Source organism: Ctenocephalides felis, unplaced genomic scaffold, assembly GCF_003426905.1.
Source record: "Ctenocephalides felis isolate EL2017-DRISC unplaced genomic scaffold, ASM342690v1 CF-g0.4_SCAFFOLD_01170, whole genome shotgun sequence".
In the NCBI taxonomy this organism is placed as follows: domain Eukaryota; kingdom Metazoa; phylum Arthropoda; class Insecta; order Siphonaptera; family Pulicidae; genus Ctenocephalides; species Ctenocephalides felis.
The window spans coordinates 31,596,428-31,613,283 of NW_020537324.1; the positions used below are offsets into that span (position 1 = coordinate 31,596,428).

The 16,856-nt window shown below is 29.7% G+C and overlaps 1 protein-coding gene across 1 annotated transcript in view; it reads right to left on the reverse strand.

The window, feature by feature from the left end:
- LOC113366474 (discoidin domain-containing receptor 2-like) overlaps window positions 1–16,856 on the reverse strand; it is a 463,043-nt gene that overhangs the window by 353,401 nt on the left and 92,786 nt on the right. The window lies entirely within an intron of this gene.

Here is a 16,856-nt window from a genome sequence, read left to right on the forward strand (position 1 = left end):
CTTAATAAGCATGGTAAAAACTTTTAACCAAAATCAATAAATTCAGAGCTAAAGCCAGATTTGAGAGCTAATTAATCATGAGCTACCTAGTTATGTCTAATATATCAATAGTTTTCAAATCACTACAGCTGAACAGATTAATTATGGAATAATAAAACGCTAATAAAATCTGTTCTCTAATTGAGCATTTTATGGTTTTTATTTTCATATTCAAAAATTTTCAAAAATAAAGTTATCAAGTATTTTTCTATTTTATCATCCTGATTAAATGCGCCAGAATTTCATAAAACAGATTTTAGCAAATTTTTTTAAGGAGGGCCACTCAAAGTCGATCGATTTTAAAAATTATAAATTTAGAGTTTAACAAAAAGTCTTAATTCTCAGAAATTTAGGACAATTGTATCATAATTTTTTGACGTGGTCCTAGAATTGTTATTCGCTCTTACAGATCCAAAGCTTACATGCACAAAATTGATTAAAATTAACCACCCAGAAATGACCATAATTTCATCAAGGCTCTAGATTGCACTTAAAAGCTTAATTTCCAAAAAACGTTAAATATTTTTTTAACTTCCAAAAAAACATATAATTCGTGATGATGAGGAGAAGTGGTGGTTAATTTTTGGCCAAAGCAGGTCCAGCCGTTTCGGAGTTACGGAGCAAAATGTGCAAAAAATGACAGTGTTTTAATAAGCAACCTAATGGAACATTTCCAAATCTTTTTGCTGGTGTTGACGAAACGATTGTTTTTGGGAAAGAGAAAAAATGTTATTTCAATTTGTTTTTTAATTTCCAAAAAAAAATTTTTTGAATGTCGAAAATAGTTCGGATTTTCAAAATTTGAATTCGGTTCGGAAAGTTCCAGCAATTTGCCTCAAGGCCATAAACCACTAGTTTAATTCTTTTGTCAGGAGAGTTAAAGTCAATACTATAATCTCGTTTCGGCTTGACGTTAAGTTCTAAGACACCCTGTATAACAAAATTGAAATATAATCAATAGGTCAAATTTTCAAATCAAAGTAAAAAAAGAGTTCCGTTGTTTACAATTAAAATAGAATATTACCATTCTGCTGCTGGTTTACGCATTTTAAACACAATTTTAATACTCAAGAATCCAATTTAAATATGCGCAGACATATTATGAAAAATGTTTTATTCAGCACCATATAAATATTAATTATTTTAGCATATTTCCCCGTCGTTATATTCTGTAATAATACGCTGTTCATCTGTGTCAGAGATATTATTTAGCGAATTCTTGTGAATACGGCGCTAGTTTAATGTTCTTGGTTCTTGCATGTTTTAGTATCGTTAAGGCGATGACTTTGCGCTAGCGAATACTAGGAATGTTGCACTCAAGCAGAGTTTTTCAAATTTTATTTCCAGGCTTATAAAATATACTTTATTGCTGCTGACATGAAGAAATGACAATATTCTATGACAATGATTTAAAATCTACTGCAGCACTTTGAAAAGAATAAACGCATATATACCAGTTGAAAAATTAGATTTTTGAGAAACTATAAATTTTGATAAAAATTTACTTTTTTTGAAGAAAAGTGTATTTTGAAATATTTTGGAAATTCTGAACTTTTTTTCAAAGCAATCGTGCTGCTTTAACTGCATAGAGACGAAATATAGAAGCGTGTAAGAGCCGCGCCGCAGTCTAACGGATAAGGATTGGTACGGAACCCATAAGAATGTAAACAAAATTTATACTTATTGTTAAAATCTCTATAAAATATCTGATAATTTCATGTGCTTATGTCTAATGATCATTTTTGACCGACAGATTTTTTACTTTTTTTATTAGATCTCCGAAACCGCTAGACCTGCCTTCATGAAAATTTGATCAGTTCTTAATCTTGTTAATACAAGTAAAATGTTTTCTGAATTATTCAAATCGGACGCTCCGTTCTCTTAAAAACTGAGTTGGCGTTTTTGGCACTTTTTGCCCCATATCTTCGGAACGGCTAGACCTGCCTTCACCAAAAACTAATCAGCAGGTCTCCTTATCAATACGAATCGAATGTTTTTCTAATTCTTCAAATCGCTTCATCCGTGTTCCCGAAATCGTCGACGAAAATTTGTATCCGAACACATATACATACACGCACACACATAGACACACACATACATCCATTTTTTCTAAGGTATGCCAAAATATTCAGAAACCTCTGAAACGTAAAGATTTATAAAAATTTTCATTTTCGATTTTTTTGCGATTACTATAACTTACTCTACGAGAAGTTAAATATTACTTAACTAGCTAAAATTCTAAAGCTTCTTTATATACTTGAAATAAATAATTTTAACTTTTAGTTTTAGTTTTCGTGTAAACTTATATAAACGTCATTGTCTAATTTATAAGCTCTTATATTTTGCCTATAAAATAAAATAATTAAAGTTACAGTATTTATAATAATATATTTAAAAACGTTTAATATGCTTAGATTATTTTATTACGATACGGAAAGTTCCAGGATTTGCCTTAAGCAAGATTTAATTTTTGATAATAACAGTTGAAACATTTATAAATTATTAAATCTCAATTTATAGTGGTAAGGTCATATCGATTATTTACATTCAGGAAGTTCAAGAAATGGTGATTAGTAGGTGAAGAACCAAGGAAAAATTCCACTTACACCTAAGTTTTAATAATTTTCTATAGAAGTATAGACTCAATCTGAGCACCGTATTTTTCATGCACGTCGAGCACGATAATTATTTCATCTCATTACCGTAATACAATTAATTCAAAATCTACAGTTATTACACAATTCCTCGGAACTTGTACAATCTGTTGGTTGGTTATTTCGTTGCAATACGTCATTTCTTGACAGCAAGTGCTGCCGAGCTCCTCCAACCTCCAAGGAGGAATTCCTCTTGCCACATCCACGCTGATGGTACGTAGCTAATACGTTATTCTGTCTGCTTGTTTCGCTACATCGTCGGTGTGACAAGCAATACGCGCGACTTTTCCGACAGTGAAACGGCGAAAACTTTACTACGCGTCTAGACATTAATGAAAATTTGGAGACAATTTGTCTGATCTTGACAGGTACAATTAACTAGACTAGTGAACTGAGATTCACCTTGTGATGTAAAGAAAAGTTGCGTTATGTACTTATTAGTGCTGGAATAGATTGTGCAAAAATCGTATTCAATGGAAATTATCAAAACTTTTTTTGTTGTTTTGAAAGATAGTATATTATCAAATTATAATATGGTAAATTGGAGCGGTTATATGATATTAAAGTCCTACTAGATCTATAAAATTATCTATCAAATATCTGATAATTTGATATGGTTAAGTCTCATGATCATTTTTGATTGCCAAATGACATTTTTTAAATCATTTTCATTGAATCTCTGAAACCGCTGGACCTGATGTCTGAAAAATTCAAGCGAATGATTTTTAACACTTTCGGGACGGCACCGATTTCAAAACACTTTACTGAACCGGCTGTTAACTTGATTTCATTGTGTATGTTATGCAATTTGTTCGATAAAAATTTGTGGTCATTGAAGGACATACATTTATAATATTAATTTATTTTTGATCATTTTATAAAGAATGGTGACGTTCAAAACAATTTCCAAAATGCATAGCTGGTTGATTTTGACATGTTTTACAATAAATTAATTACTGGTGTTTTGCTGTCAGAACAGACAATACGATCCCTTTTATTCTTTCTCTCGCATTTAGAATATGCCACTGATTAGTCAGTATATTTGTTCATTTTTTTGCTGCCATAATGGTTTGTTTTTTCTATTATATTGTCTAATAATTCATTTGTGAAATATAAAGTAAAATAATCTATTGGATGTCTTAAATTGCTTGGTATTTGTAGTCTCGGAGTGTTTGTTGATGTATGTCAAACTCGATTTTTGAAGGAGAATCGGCTCTTCATTTAATTTGTCGAACAAGAAGAACTTTTTGTGGATTGGATAATATCATCATCACATTCATCAATATCTTCGGTGCGAATAGTAATTTCGTAAAGTTCGCATGTATGAATGTCTATTTGAAACTCATCTTCACTACTGCTTAATTTGTTTTAAATATTAAAAAAAAGACTAGCATAGCAAAGAAAAAGGCAAAAAATACTTCTAAAATAACTTAAAGTTATTTTCAAAATACAATACTGTTTATCACTGCTATATGTAATTTATTCAACTTTTCGATGCAAACTGAGTCATTGTTTATAAAATAACCTGTGCCTCACAGAGTTTGTTTGTCCACTGAGGTGGACAGCCGTCCCCAAAGCGTTAAGTCATTCAAATCGGATGCTACGTTCTCTCAAAAATCAAAATTCCATTTTTGTCACTTTTTGCTTCGCATCTTCGAAACGCCTGACCTGTTTTTGTCAAAAACTAATCAGAACGTCTATCCGTCATTATAAATCTAATATTTCTTGAAAAATTGAAAATTGGGTTGATCCATGCACTTAAATTCGTTGACGAAAATTTGTATCCGCACATACATTATACACACAAACACACACATAAATCATTTTTTCTAAGGTATGCCGAAATGCTTAGAAACCTTTACAACGTGAATATAAGCAAAAGTTTTCATTTTCGATTTTTTTTGTGATTACTATAATTTACCCTACAGAAAAATAAACTACGTGAAATTTTTTGCAGAAAACCAATTTGCTAATTTTATGTGTTCTCGACGTTCTAGTCATTTTGAATCATTTAACCAAAATTGGAAACAGTATGTATGTGTATGTGAGCCAATATAAATCTTTTCGTCATTGTTTTATAAGTCATTTTATAAATCTGACACGCATACGAACATACCATACACATATATTTTTCCAATTTGGATGTCAAACGATTCAGAATAATTCGAAATGTCGTGTGCATAAAAAATCCAAATACGATTTTCTGGCGACAACACAAACCTGTTTTTCTGGAAAATGATAATTGTATTAATTTATAAACCTGATACTACTATCATCAAATCATCATGCTACTTTCCACATCTCATAGTTTTCTATTGAACTTTGGTAATATTGATGTAAAATGCACATAATATTTGAGTTTGAATAATAAACTATACTATTAACACACATCCATATGAAGCTCCAAAGCGCCTTCGACTCCATGAACTTGTTTTCAGTGCTATTTTCGTCTACTTTCAAATCGATAGTGGTCTCTGATGTTTTATGCAAAACCACTACATCATGAACTGAACAAAATTTTGTTTTTCCTGTTACGAAGTACTTGAGTAGTTGCTAAGAACTAGAATAGTTGCGAGTACCTTCTAACTTGTAAAAAATCAAATGCTGTGTGGATTTCTTATTCACTAATATAAAAACAAAGTCCAAAAATTCAAATCTCTGTCTTCTCTATTTGCTTCTTATATTGCATTTCATCTGACTTAAAGATATCTCAACTATTCCAAATAGCATAATATTGATTTATGAAAATGCAACAAAATTGAACTTATTATTTAAAACACTATGAAATATCTGAGAATTTGATGTGCATATGCCTAATCATCATTTTTGACCGCCAATCACTATTTTTTTTTACTTTTTTATTGGATCTCTAAAACCCAAAAATTTTATCAATTTTTCATTTTGTCAATACAAGTAAAATGTTTTTCGAATCATTCAAATCGGATGCTCTATTATTTCAGAAATTGAATTGCAATATTTTGCATATTTTAACCCGTATCCTCAAAACGACTAGACTTGCCTTTGCCAAAAACTAATCAGCACGTATCTTAGTCAATAGGATCGAATATTTCCTTAATTCATACAAATTGGTTAATCTGAACGAAAAATTTTATCCAAACACATTTTCTCTATGTCAAAATGTTTAGAAGCGTTTGAAACGTAAAGATATTTTATTTTTAACCGAAATTTTCAGTTTCGATTTTTTGCGACTATTATAACTTACCCTACTGGAAAGTTAATAAACTTATTGAAAATTTTACTGATTATAAAAGTTTGAGCTATACTTTCTACTTCAAAGTTTCTTTAAATGACCCATTGAAAAAAAATTGCAACGCACCCCAAAGGCCAAAGAATTCAACGCACTCATATATAAATACTATAAAATCAATAAAATAATAAAGTAGTAATATCTAATGATCTGTTTATATTAGTTGTTGGTTAAATGAACTAAATAATATATTGATTCATATATTAATTTTAATGAAAACAAATATATATTTTAATTAATATCGAATTAATTTAATTAATTGATATATTACATTTGTAAATGGACAATTAAATATTGGTGACTAAAATAAATACATATACTTATTACAATACATGAACTTAAACACCAAAATCAATCATGACGATAAGTTTACAATTATAATGTAATAATTTATTAATCAATAAATATAAAAAATATTTTGAGCAAGAGTAGGAAAATTTTGACAATAACCTCCACGATCTGTACAGGGTAGAGCGGGGCTATTACTGAACATAGTCAGATAGCTGTTTGTTTGATATATATTATTTGTTGTGATATAATTGGTTTGGTTTTCACAGTATAATTGCTCAAAGTCAACTAGGACCTTAGTACCCCTCTTGCCTATTGCAATTTTGACTTTTTCTTTAAAATCATGAATTAAATACTTGTGTAAATTCTCACAATTGAGAAGTCTAATAAATTATTAACCTTTTTTCATTTGTTCCATATTCCTATTGATTTTAAACATACAGGCAGCATTCAAACAAAAGCTTTACAAAATCCCATATGGTTATTTTCAATTAAATTAAATTACAACCTACATTCAGCGTATAATTGTATTTCTATACACCATGTGTTATTATCGTATCATTTTAATAAACCACAATTAGTTTATTATTAGTTTAGTGCAAACATGTCGAATGCGGCGGATAAGATCGGTATCATTACTTATTTACTAGCTTTTCTGTACCAATACTATGGAGTAATATTATTTATTCATCAATTCAATCAACTAATGCACACTGGTCGTCAGAATTTGATAGAATTATTAGTATTTTTATAGAAGTGAGTTTGTTATTCGAGCTTTCTATGTTATTAACTTACAGGTATATCTCGGAGAAAAGCGCATGAAACTGTTAACTAATTTTTTCCCAGCGAAAACTTCTTGACATGTATTCAGGTCTTAATAAAGTTTACATTAAAATAATTCTTTTTTGGAAAGTTTTTATGATTAACACGTACACTTTTCTTTTGTTTGAGGATCTCGTTAATTTACTTCTCGTCTTTGCAAAGAAAGTTATGTTTATTCACACAATGTGGGTATGATATATATATATATATATATATATATATATATATATATATATATTTTCATTTCAACGTACTCCGATAGTATTCTTAATGGCTTTGTTTATTTTCGGTAAGTTCCAGATTCGATATTCACATAGGCTAGCCTGATATCAAGCCGTAGTAATATCGGCCTTCCGTTCCAGTTCAATTTTCGAGAACTTATTATAATTTTTGGATATACTTTATTTGAATGTTTTAGGAAATGCACTGTTATTTGCCTTAAGGTAAATTGCTGGAACTTCCCTTACCGTAATTAAAAATCTTGGTACGAAACCCAAAAAAACTCACGCAAAATGTGTACACATTATCAACATCTCTTTAAAATATCTGATAATTTGATGTAAATATGTCCAATAAACATTTTTGACCGCCAAATGACATTCTTTTTAACTTATTTTTATTGAGAGTCCATAACCGCTAGACCCGCCTTCTTAAAAATTTAATGAGTGATTTTATCTTGTCAATACAAGTAAAATGTTTTTTGAATTATTAAAATCAGACGCTACGTTCTATTGAAAACTGAGTTACCATTTTTGGCACTTTTTGCCCCGTATCCTCGAAATGGCTAGACCTGCCTTTGCCAAAAACTAATCAGCACGTCTCCTTTTAAACGCTAATCGATTGTTTTTGAATTATTCAAATCGGTTGATCCGTGTTCCCAAAATCCTCGTCGAAAATTTGTATCCGCACACACACACACATATATCCATTTTTATAAGGTATCCTAAAATGTTCAGAAACCTTTGAAACGTAAAGATATATACAAATTTTCATTTTCGTTTTTTTGTGATTACTATAATTTGCCCTACGGAAAGTTAATAATTAATCCTATATGATAACTTTTAACTTAATTGTCATCTCGTAAATAGTAAAAAAGTTTTACTTCAAACACCTTAGGCACACTCTTTTTTTTACAAAACCTTTATAAAAGCCTTCACACGAGGGTGGGAAAAAAGGACCAATTGAACAGTTTTCTTGGCAAAGTAGTAAATCAGAAGATAAATTGAATTTAAAAAAATATTACAAATGACAAAGCAAATATTATATTTCAATTCTAATATTTATTGTAAACATATACGAGGTCTGTTCAAAAAGTACCCGGAATTTTCGTTTTTTCAAAAAAATATTTATTTATTCGTCTACATTAATGTGGTCCCCTTCAAAGTAGTCCCCCCCAGATATAATACACTTATGCCAGCGTTTTTTCCAATTTTCGAAGCACCCTTGATATTCACTTTTTGATATGTCCTTGAGCACTCTCAGCGATTTTCTTCAATCGAGGAAAACCGCCGTCCTTTCATGGGTCTCTTCAACTTTGGGAATAGGAAAAAGTCACACGGAGCCATATCTGGTGAATTTTTGCACTTTGCAACACTTTATTTCATTTTTTACGCAAAATTTAATACAAATTCTTTGACTTTTCAATTCTTCCATTGTAAAAATCGCCGAGCTCAGAAAAACACGTCGAACCTTAGCGACTACCACAGACAAAGTAAACAGTGAATATAGCTGAAAATTTCATCATACTTTAGGGGCATGTATACCAACACAATAGAAAAAAATTTTTGACAATCAGACACTCCAGACCCGCGAAATTTAATTATTAGTAATTCCGGGTACTTTTTGAACACACCTCGTATCTGTTCAAACTTTGCTTATGAATAGTGCTGACGAAATACCACATCGAGTTTATATACAGTGTTATCTCTGTAAAATTATACCTAGTATTGGTTGGATATTGTAGCTATTACTTAGTAAATTACCATTAAAGTTAAAAATATTGGGTGAGTTGCCTCCTGTCTGTACCATTATACCCTGCCTATAGGGTAAAAAGGGACAGATGACAAATTATTGATGTGCATATGTCTAACGATCATTTTTGACCGCCAAATGGCATTTTTTTTTTTTGACTTTTTTCATTAGATCTCCGAAACCGCTAGAGCTGCCTTCATGAAAATTTGATCAGCTCTTCATCTTGTTAATATAAGTAAAATATTTTTTGAATTATTAAAATCGACCGCTCCGTTCTCTTAAAAATGAGTTACCATTTTTGACACTTTTTGTCCCGCATCTTCGAAACGGCTAGGCCTGCCTTCGCCAAAAACTATTCAGCACGTCTCCTTATCAATACAAATCGAATGTTTTTTTAATTATTCATAGCGGTTGATCGGTGTTCCCGAAATCGTCGACGAAAATTTGTATCACACACATACACACATACACACATACACATACATCCATATTTTCTAAGGTATGCCAAAATATTCAGAAACCTTTGAAACGTAAAGATATATAAAAATGTTCATTTTAGATTTTTTTGCGATTACTATAAATTACCCTACGGGAAGTTAAAAAATCTCGAAAAATATAAAATCAATGAAAACACTAAGATTTCCCTAAGCAGACATAATGACTGAATACAAGTAAATTTTGTATACTAATTAAAAATAATGTAAAACACGATTCTTCAAAATGGATCTCGCGCATATTTGTGCTCTTAATTATGCAAGTAAAAAAGAAAAGCTACGGCATAAAATAACATTCATTTAATTATCGCGACCAATTAATTATAAATTCTGTAATACTTTCATGTTTTCATATCGAGTTTCCTTGGCACGCCATTGCGAAGTCACGCGTATACTCGGCGGGCTCAGATGATTTTTTAATGAATTAAATTCTTTAAAACTTCGATAATTCTGCCCATTTAATGAACTGTGTTTCGCTCGCATTAATTTCAATATTCTTGGGCCACGGATATAGGATCGGAAGAATAAAGTTTCGAGCCTAATTTATAAGAATTGTCTGATAATGAGAATAAGATTATCCACAGTAATAATAATAATAATAATAATAATAATAGTGGTCTGCCCGAAGGCAGGTTCATGGTATGAAAGCACCACGAAATCCATGATTTTCTTCCCCTCCCTTGTTTATTATTTTCTTTACCTTTTTATTACTATTAATTAATGATAATTTATAACTTGTATTCGTTTTTATGAATATTTCAAACTTTTGCTATACTTCTTCATAAACCTTTCAGTCCTTCTATTTTGCCTTTGACGACGTCGTATAGGAGGTACTCTTCTTGCAGAATGGGTCCGATCCAGTTTCCTTTTCTTTTCAGGATCGTGCTCAGTAGACTCCTTTCTTCGCCCACTGTTCTCGGGAATTCTTCATTTTTTACTTTTCAGTCCACTTTATCTTCTAAATTCATCCCCAGCATCACATTTTACAGTAATTCACACCAACGTTTACAGTAATATTGAAGATTTGAACAATTTCAATCATAAAATGGTTACTTAAACTAACGTTATATGTTAAATTAGACATAGATTTAAAAATATAAAAATTTATTAGTTAAACATGTTTTGAAGACATTTCAAAGACAGAATATACAAACTCTCCAATTTCTAGTACGGGCATATGGATCATTCCTTCAAACCGCACATCATAACTTGACATTTTAGAATTGTTTATAAAAACTTTTTTAGATAATAAAATCTCTTGAGATGTATTAAAGGATTCTGCTAAAAAAAATTTTTACGTAAATAGTTACGATTGGCATATGGTCGATTTGCTCAATTCTTACGAACTTCCTTCAGATTGAAATTAATTATCTCCAGTTGTGCTGATCAGATCAGTACTGTTTTTTTTTATTACTCATTTTGAAGTGAACTTTAAAGGAAATTAAAATAATCATACATATATATTTGCATAGTTTACGTATATGTAATGATTCATTTTGCACTGGGGGAGAATATATTAATCAAACAAGTAGTGAAAATTGGGTACAGTTGTGTCACTTTTTTTGATCGTTAGCTGTTAGGAAAATAAACTAAAAGGTAACTAAAATATTTGTCTAAGAGGAAATACTGAAATACTGCCCTTAAAATCGATGAATTATTCATAAAATCAAATCGTACAAGAAAAGGACCAATGTCCCAACCATCCACACCCTCGGGACGTTTGTGACAGACATCAAAATAGGTTAAAAAATAATCGCTTTCAACATCAAAATGGTTTATGACGACTTTTATTGCTAAAATAGCAAATAAGTATACAAGTAATAGTTAATACTAAAAGAAATCGAAGAAAAAACTTACTTGCCTCTTTAAAAGCAATTCGGTGTACAGATCATGTTTAGGTATGGCGCTGATTCAATTCAAGAATGTGAACTTATTCGAACAAACATACTTCATTTTTTTCGCTTTGGACCCTATCTCAAAATCAGTTTGAGTTTAGCTGTTATGACGGTCTATTCCCTACGCTCATGTACTATATGTACTTTTTAAGTACGTTGTTAGTAATTATTATTCAACCAATAGATATCAATAATTATTATTACTTAATAAATCAATCATAATCATAATTACTAGTCACAGTGTTATCGTTTTTTACAAAGATGTTAGCAGAGTGAATTACTTAGTTACATTTGGCGAGTAGTTTAGTTACATGCAAGATAATTAATACATAACATATTTTCATACAAAAGTTGCCTACATGTAGTTTCGTTTTAGGTTGAGTTAATATTAAATTTAGAAAAGAATAATAAGCAATATGGCTTGTGTCAAAGATCAGTATATTTTTGATCAGTATATTATCTCATATGTTCTGTGATTAATATATATAAAAATAGATGATAATGTACTTGAAACTTACAACTCCAGTTAATTGTAACTACCACTTAGTTAAAATGTTTCATAATAGCATTTGTAATTGAGCATTGAATTAATTACATTATAATTGCTTCATTAAATATATTTCATCAAACCACCAAAATGTGCGAATTTTTGAACACGTTGGAAAAGGATTCCATATCCGATGATATGGCTAGGGGTAAGTGGCATTTTGCCCAGGTGCAAGTTTCATGAACTTCCCGATGTGTAAATAATCTATCTATATTTTGGCACTTTTTGCTTTGTATCTCCGAAACCGATGAACGCATTTTCCAAAAACTAATCAGCACATCGCGCCGCCTATACGATTCCAATGTTTTGTGAATCATACTAATCGGATGATCCATTTTCGTAAAAATTTAATTTACATTTTTTTACTTTTCACTCCGTATCTTCGAAATGGCTGGACCTGTCTTTGACAAAAACTAATTAATTATTCAAAAACTAATTAATTAATTATTCAAAAACTAATTAATTAATTAATCAAAAATTAATCATTCAAATCGGTTCATTTCTGCTCTCGAAATCATGGACGCAAAATTGTATCCAAACACACATACACACACACATACATCAATTTATTCTAAGACATGCCAAAAAGTTTCGATTTTTTCAAAATTTTATATTTCAAAATTTTGATTTTTTGCGATTAAAATATAAAATCACGGCGATTAATTAATAATCTCAAGAATCTTGATTAATGTCCTGCAATCTTCTCACCACTATCGCAAGGATTCGCCTGGTTCATGTAAACCCTGACCGTTCTTTATCGCAAGCGCCGAGCAACATGAAGCGATACAAATTGCGCCCTGACGTTTCTATCGCACGCTACTGCTAATCGAACTCCCCTAATGGCCATTTTAAAACTTAATTTATTTATTAGAAACTTGATAGCAACGGGGATAATTGACTAAAAACATGGTGTCGTACATTATTAGTGCCATTAATGTATTGATTTAATTCAATTTCCTGTTTGTATTATCATAAAACATAATGCACATAAAGCTTTAGTATGGCAATTGATTTTATTTAGTATGATCTTTTAAAAGTTGTTATACATTTTGTTCTTCGAAAAAGCGAATGTAGGTCTGTTCGTAGTACCTATAGTTTTATCTGAGCTAAAATTTGGCTTTTAGTCAACGTTTTCTCAAAAATAGTAATACCTTCTTCAAAAATTTATAAGCCAATCGATGAAACTTGGTAAAGATTAGCTTTCATTACATTTTTCCAAGGATTGGCCTTTGCCGTTTCTTTAGAAATAACAAGAAATTGCATAAATTTTATTACACGTTTTTGCAAAAATTCGTAAATATATTATAATATAACGTTACGAATACGAATAATATAACCTTTTGATGAATGTCAGTAGGGGATGTGCTGAACAGTTTTTGGTGAGTGTCGACCGTTTACATTTCATTTCATTTTCAAATTTATTTTTCTCAATTTGATGTTGCTTAATCAATTTGTAGAACATATATCAAATAAATATTTTACCCATATATTTTAATATTCAACATTTATGTTCACAGGCAAGGTAGACATCAAAACACTCGAGGATATTTTAGTATGTCATATTTTAATCGGCCAGATCTAGAAAATTTATGAGCTGTTATACTTCTCAATTACAATTCTTTTTGGTAGCCAACCCATTGATCATCTATTTTCAGTTGTTGACAATTTCTATTAAAATTATTAACTACCTGTAGGATCATTTATAGTAAATTGCAATACCGAAAATAATTTTTTTTAATATTGAGAGGTTTCTGAACATTTTGGAATAGCTTAGAATAAATGGATCTATGTGTGTGTGTATGTTTTGTGCGGATACAATTTTTCGTCGACGATTTCGAGAACACAAAACAACCAATTTGAATGATTCAAATAACATTCGATTTCTCTAGCTGTTCCGAAGATACGGGGTATAAAGTGCCAAAAATTGTAATTCAGTTTTTGAGGAAACCAAGCATCCGATTAGAATAATTCAAAAAATATTCAATTGTATTTGCAAAATGAAAAACTGATTAAATTTTTGGGTGGGCAGGTCTAGCGGTTTCGGAGATGCAATATAGAAAGTACAAAAAATATGCCCATTTGCCGGTCAAAAATGATTATTAGGCATATTTACATTAAATTTTCAGATATTTTACAGAGATTTTAATAATGTACATAAATTTTGTTTACATTTCTGTGGGTTTCGTACCAATGTTTAACCGTTAGACTGCGACGCGGCGCTTAAGCGCTTCGATATTTCTTTTCCAACACAGCCACGCAGCACGATTGTTTTGAATAAAAGTTCGAAATTTTCGAAAAGTTTCAAAATATACAAAAAAATTAAATTTTTCAAAAATTTCAAAACTCTAACAAATCTATTTTTTCAAAGTTTTCAAAAATGTTAAAGCTTTTATAAAAATTTTAATTTTCGATACAGGAAGCTCCAGCAATTTGCTTAAGGCATGATGCCGTGCACCACTAGTTTGTTCTTATTTCAGAATTGCAAGCATCACATGAAAACATACTATAATTAGTTATGATCTAGATTTTTATTATTACTGCTTGATATCAAGTTGTAATAACAAATAGTTGAAAAATAAATCATTAAACTTTTTTTTTTAAATTTTTCTCTGTATCTCCGAAGCCATTGAACCTGTATACCCAAAATTGTAATCAAGTTTTCATTTTTAATGTTTTTGCAATTACTATAACTTATTGCGGTTAATTATTAAGAAACCATTACTACTAACTGGAAAAGTGAAAAATTAAAATCATAAATAAAATATTGTAGCTGTAAAAGTTAGTTTATATAGACTTTTGAAAAATATATTCTATAATATTATTGTTTATATAAACAATAAAGAATATAGTTATCGTAAAGTCATTTCACGTATATTAAATAACACAACAGTTTTATTGTAGTTATAAGATTTTTACTTGTTTTTTTTGCTATATAAATTAAATACAAAAAACGTTGAGAAGTAATTGCTAGAAATATATAAAAATTACAACTGTTTGAACCGAGAAACAATTAATTACTTATTATATACCTTCAATTTACGACTAATCAGCACGTCTCGATTTCAATAGGAATCGAATGTTTTCTGAAACATTCAAATCGGTTGTACGGTGTTCTCGAAATCGTCGACAAAAATTTATATCCGAACACACACACACACATATTCATTTTTTCTATGATATGTCAAGATGTTCAGAAATCTCTGAAACGTAAAGATACAGAAAAATTTACATGTTCCATTTTTTTGCGATTACTGTAACTTACCCCACGGGAAGTTAAATATTTGATTCACATATAAAATTTAATCTTATACTAGTTCTATTGCAATATTTTGATTTTACAGCCGGTATGTTTGCAAGACACGCACTCGGAAAACTGTTCCATGGTAACCTCAACGGTCAATGGATAGTTAAGATTCCTTATGTTACAACGTGCCTTCAACATACCATTTAGCCAAGTTTACAGGAGACTCCCGTAAATTTATGTTTTTAATAAGCGTCAAGTTATGCTTTGGACCAGGCAAAGGTTAATAGGTCATCCCTTTATGGAAATTTCCTAAAATTATCTCCCGTCCAAGTGAAAACGATAAGAAAAATTTAAGAGCTTCATGCATTATGAAGGACTGATCAATGAATAAATTCTTTATTGATTAATTGCTATTGCTATATCAGCATACGTATATAATTATATTAAAAAAAAAAATAAGAAATTAAATTTACAAATTATGTTTAAAAAATGCTGATAAAATAATACTCCACTGTATAACAATGATTAACTCTAAAACAATGATTTGAATAATGCTTGGTGATGTTTTATCCGTTGCTTGCATAAATATTGTTTTTTTACTCAAATATGGAGACATAACAAGTTAATAAATTGATGTTTAATTTCAGAAATTCAAATCATTTCAAGTACATTGGTAGTGATTATTAGTTCAACCCACCGAGCAGAAATTATTATTACAATTCAGTTTGGAAAATATAATATTACACTGTTGCATATTTTTTCTAATAAAAATTGGGAATAATATTTTTTGTATATCCTAAAATACAACAAACTCTTGCACATGACATAGTTATTATCTCATATATATTTTATCGAATATAAATTGCATATTTATAAAATATATTTCTGTAAAAAAATTGATGAATTCAGTAAAAAGCATTGCGATTTCAGTATTGCATTGTAGTTTTGTTTAATAAAATTATGAAAACAATGATTTCATTGATGTTATGATTCATGTTACACATCTGTATTGCCTAGACATTTTTAATGTATTTATGTAATATGTATATATTCAAACAATAATTATAAAAAATAAAAGGGGGCAAAAGTTTAAAAAGCCCTTTAAAGTTATACTTCAAATATTGACGTTAATCTATATTTGAGTGCAAATTATAGTGCTCTTCAATGCTAAACTAATACTAACTTCAATACTAATTTGTATTATACTATAAAAGATTTACAGGAAACCGTCGATAGGATGCGTATAAATATAAAGCAACAAATTCCTTGGGCTGGTATTGAAAAAATGAAAATTTTGTCGTTTTAAAATTCACTTTTCTACTATGATAGATTTAAAGGCAAACATGATATAATACATATTGACGAAAAAGATTAACGTTCTTAGACATATTTGAAACAAAATCTAATTTTGTCATTCTAAAATGTATGTTAATATTATGATTGATTTGAGAACAAACTGTGATAGAATACGTATAAATAAAAATCAAAAATTCTTGAGTCATGTATCAGCAACGCTAATTTTGTTGTCTTGGAATTTAATTTTTTTTATTAAAAGCAAATTTTATTGTCTCGAAATTCAAATTTGTATTACAAGCAAATTTTATTGTCTCGGAATTCAAATTTATATTAGAAAA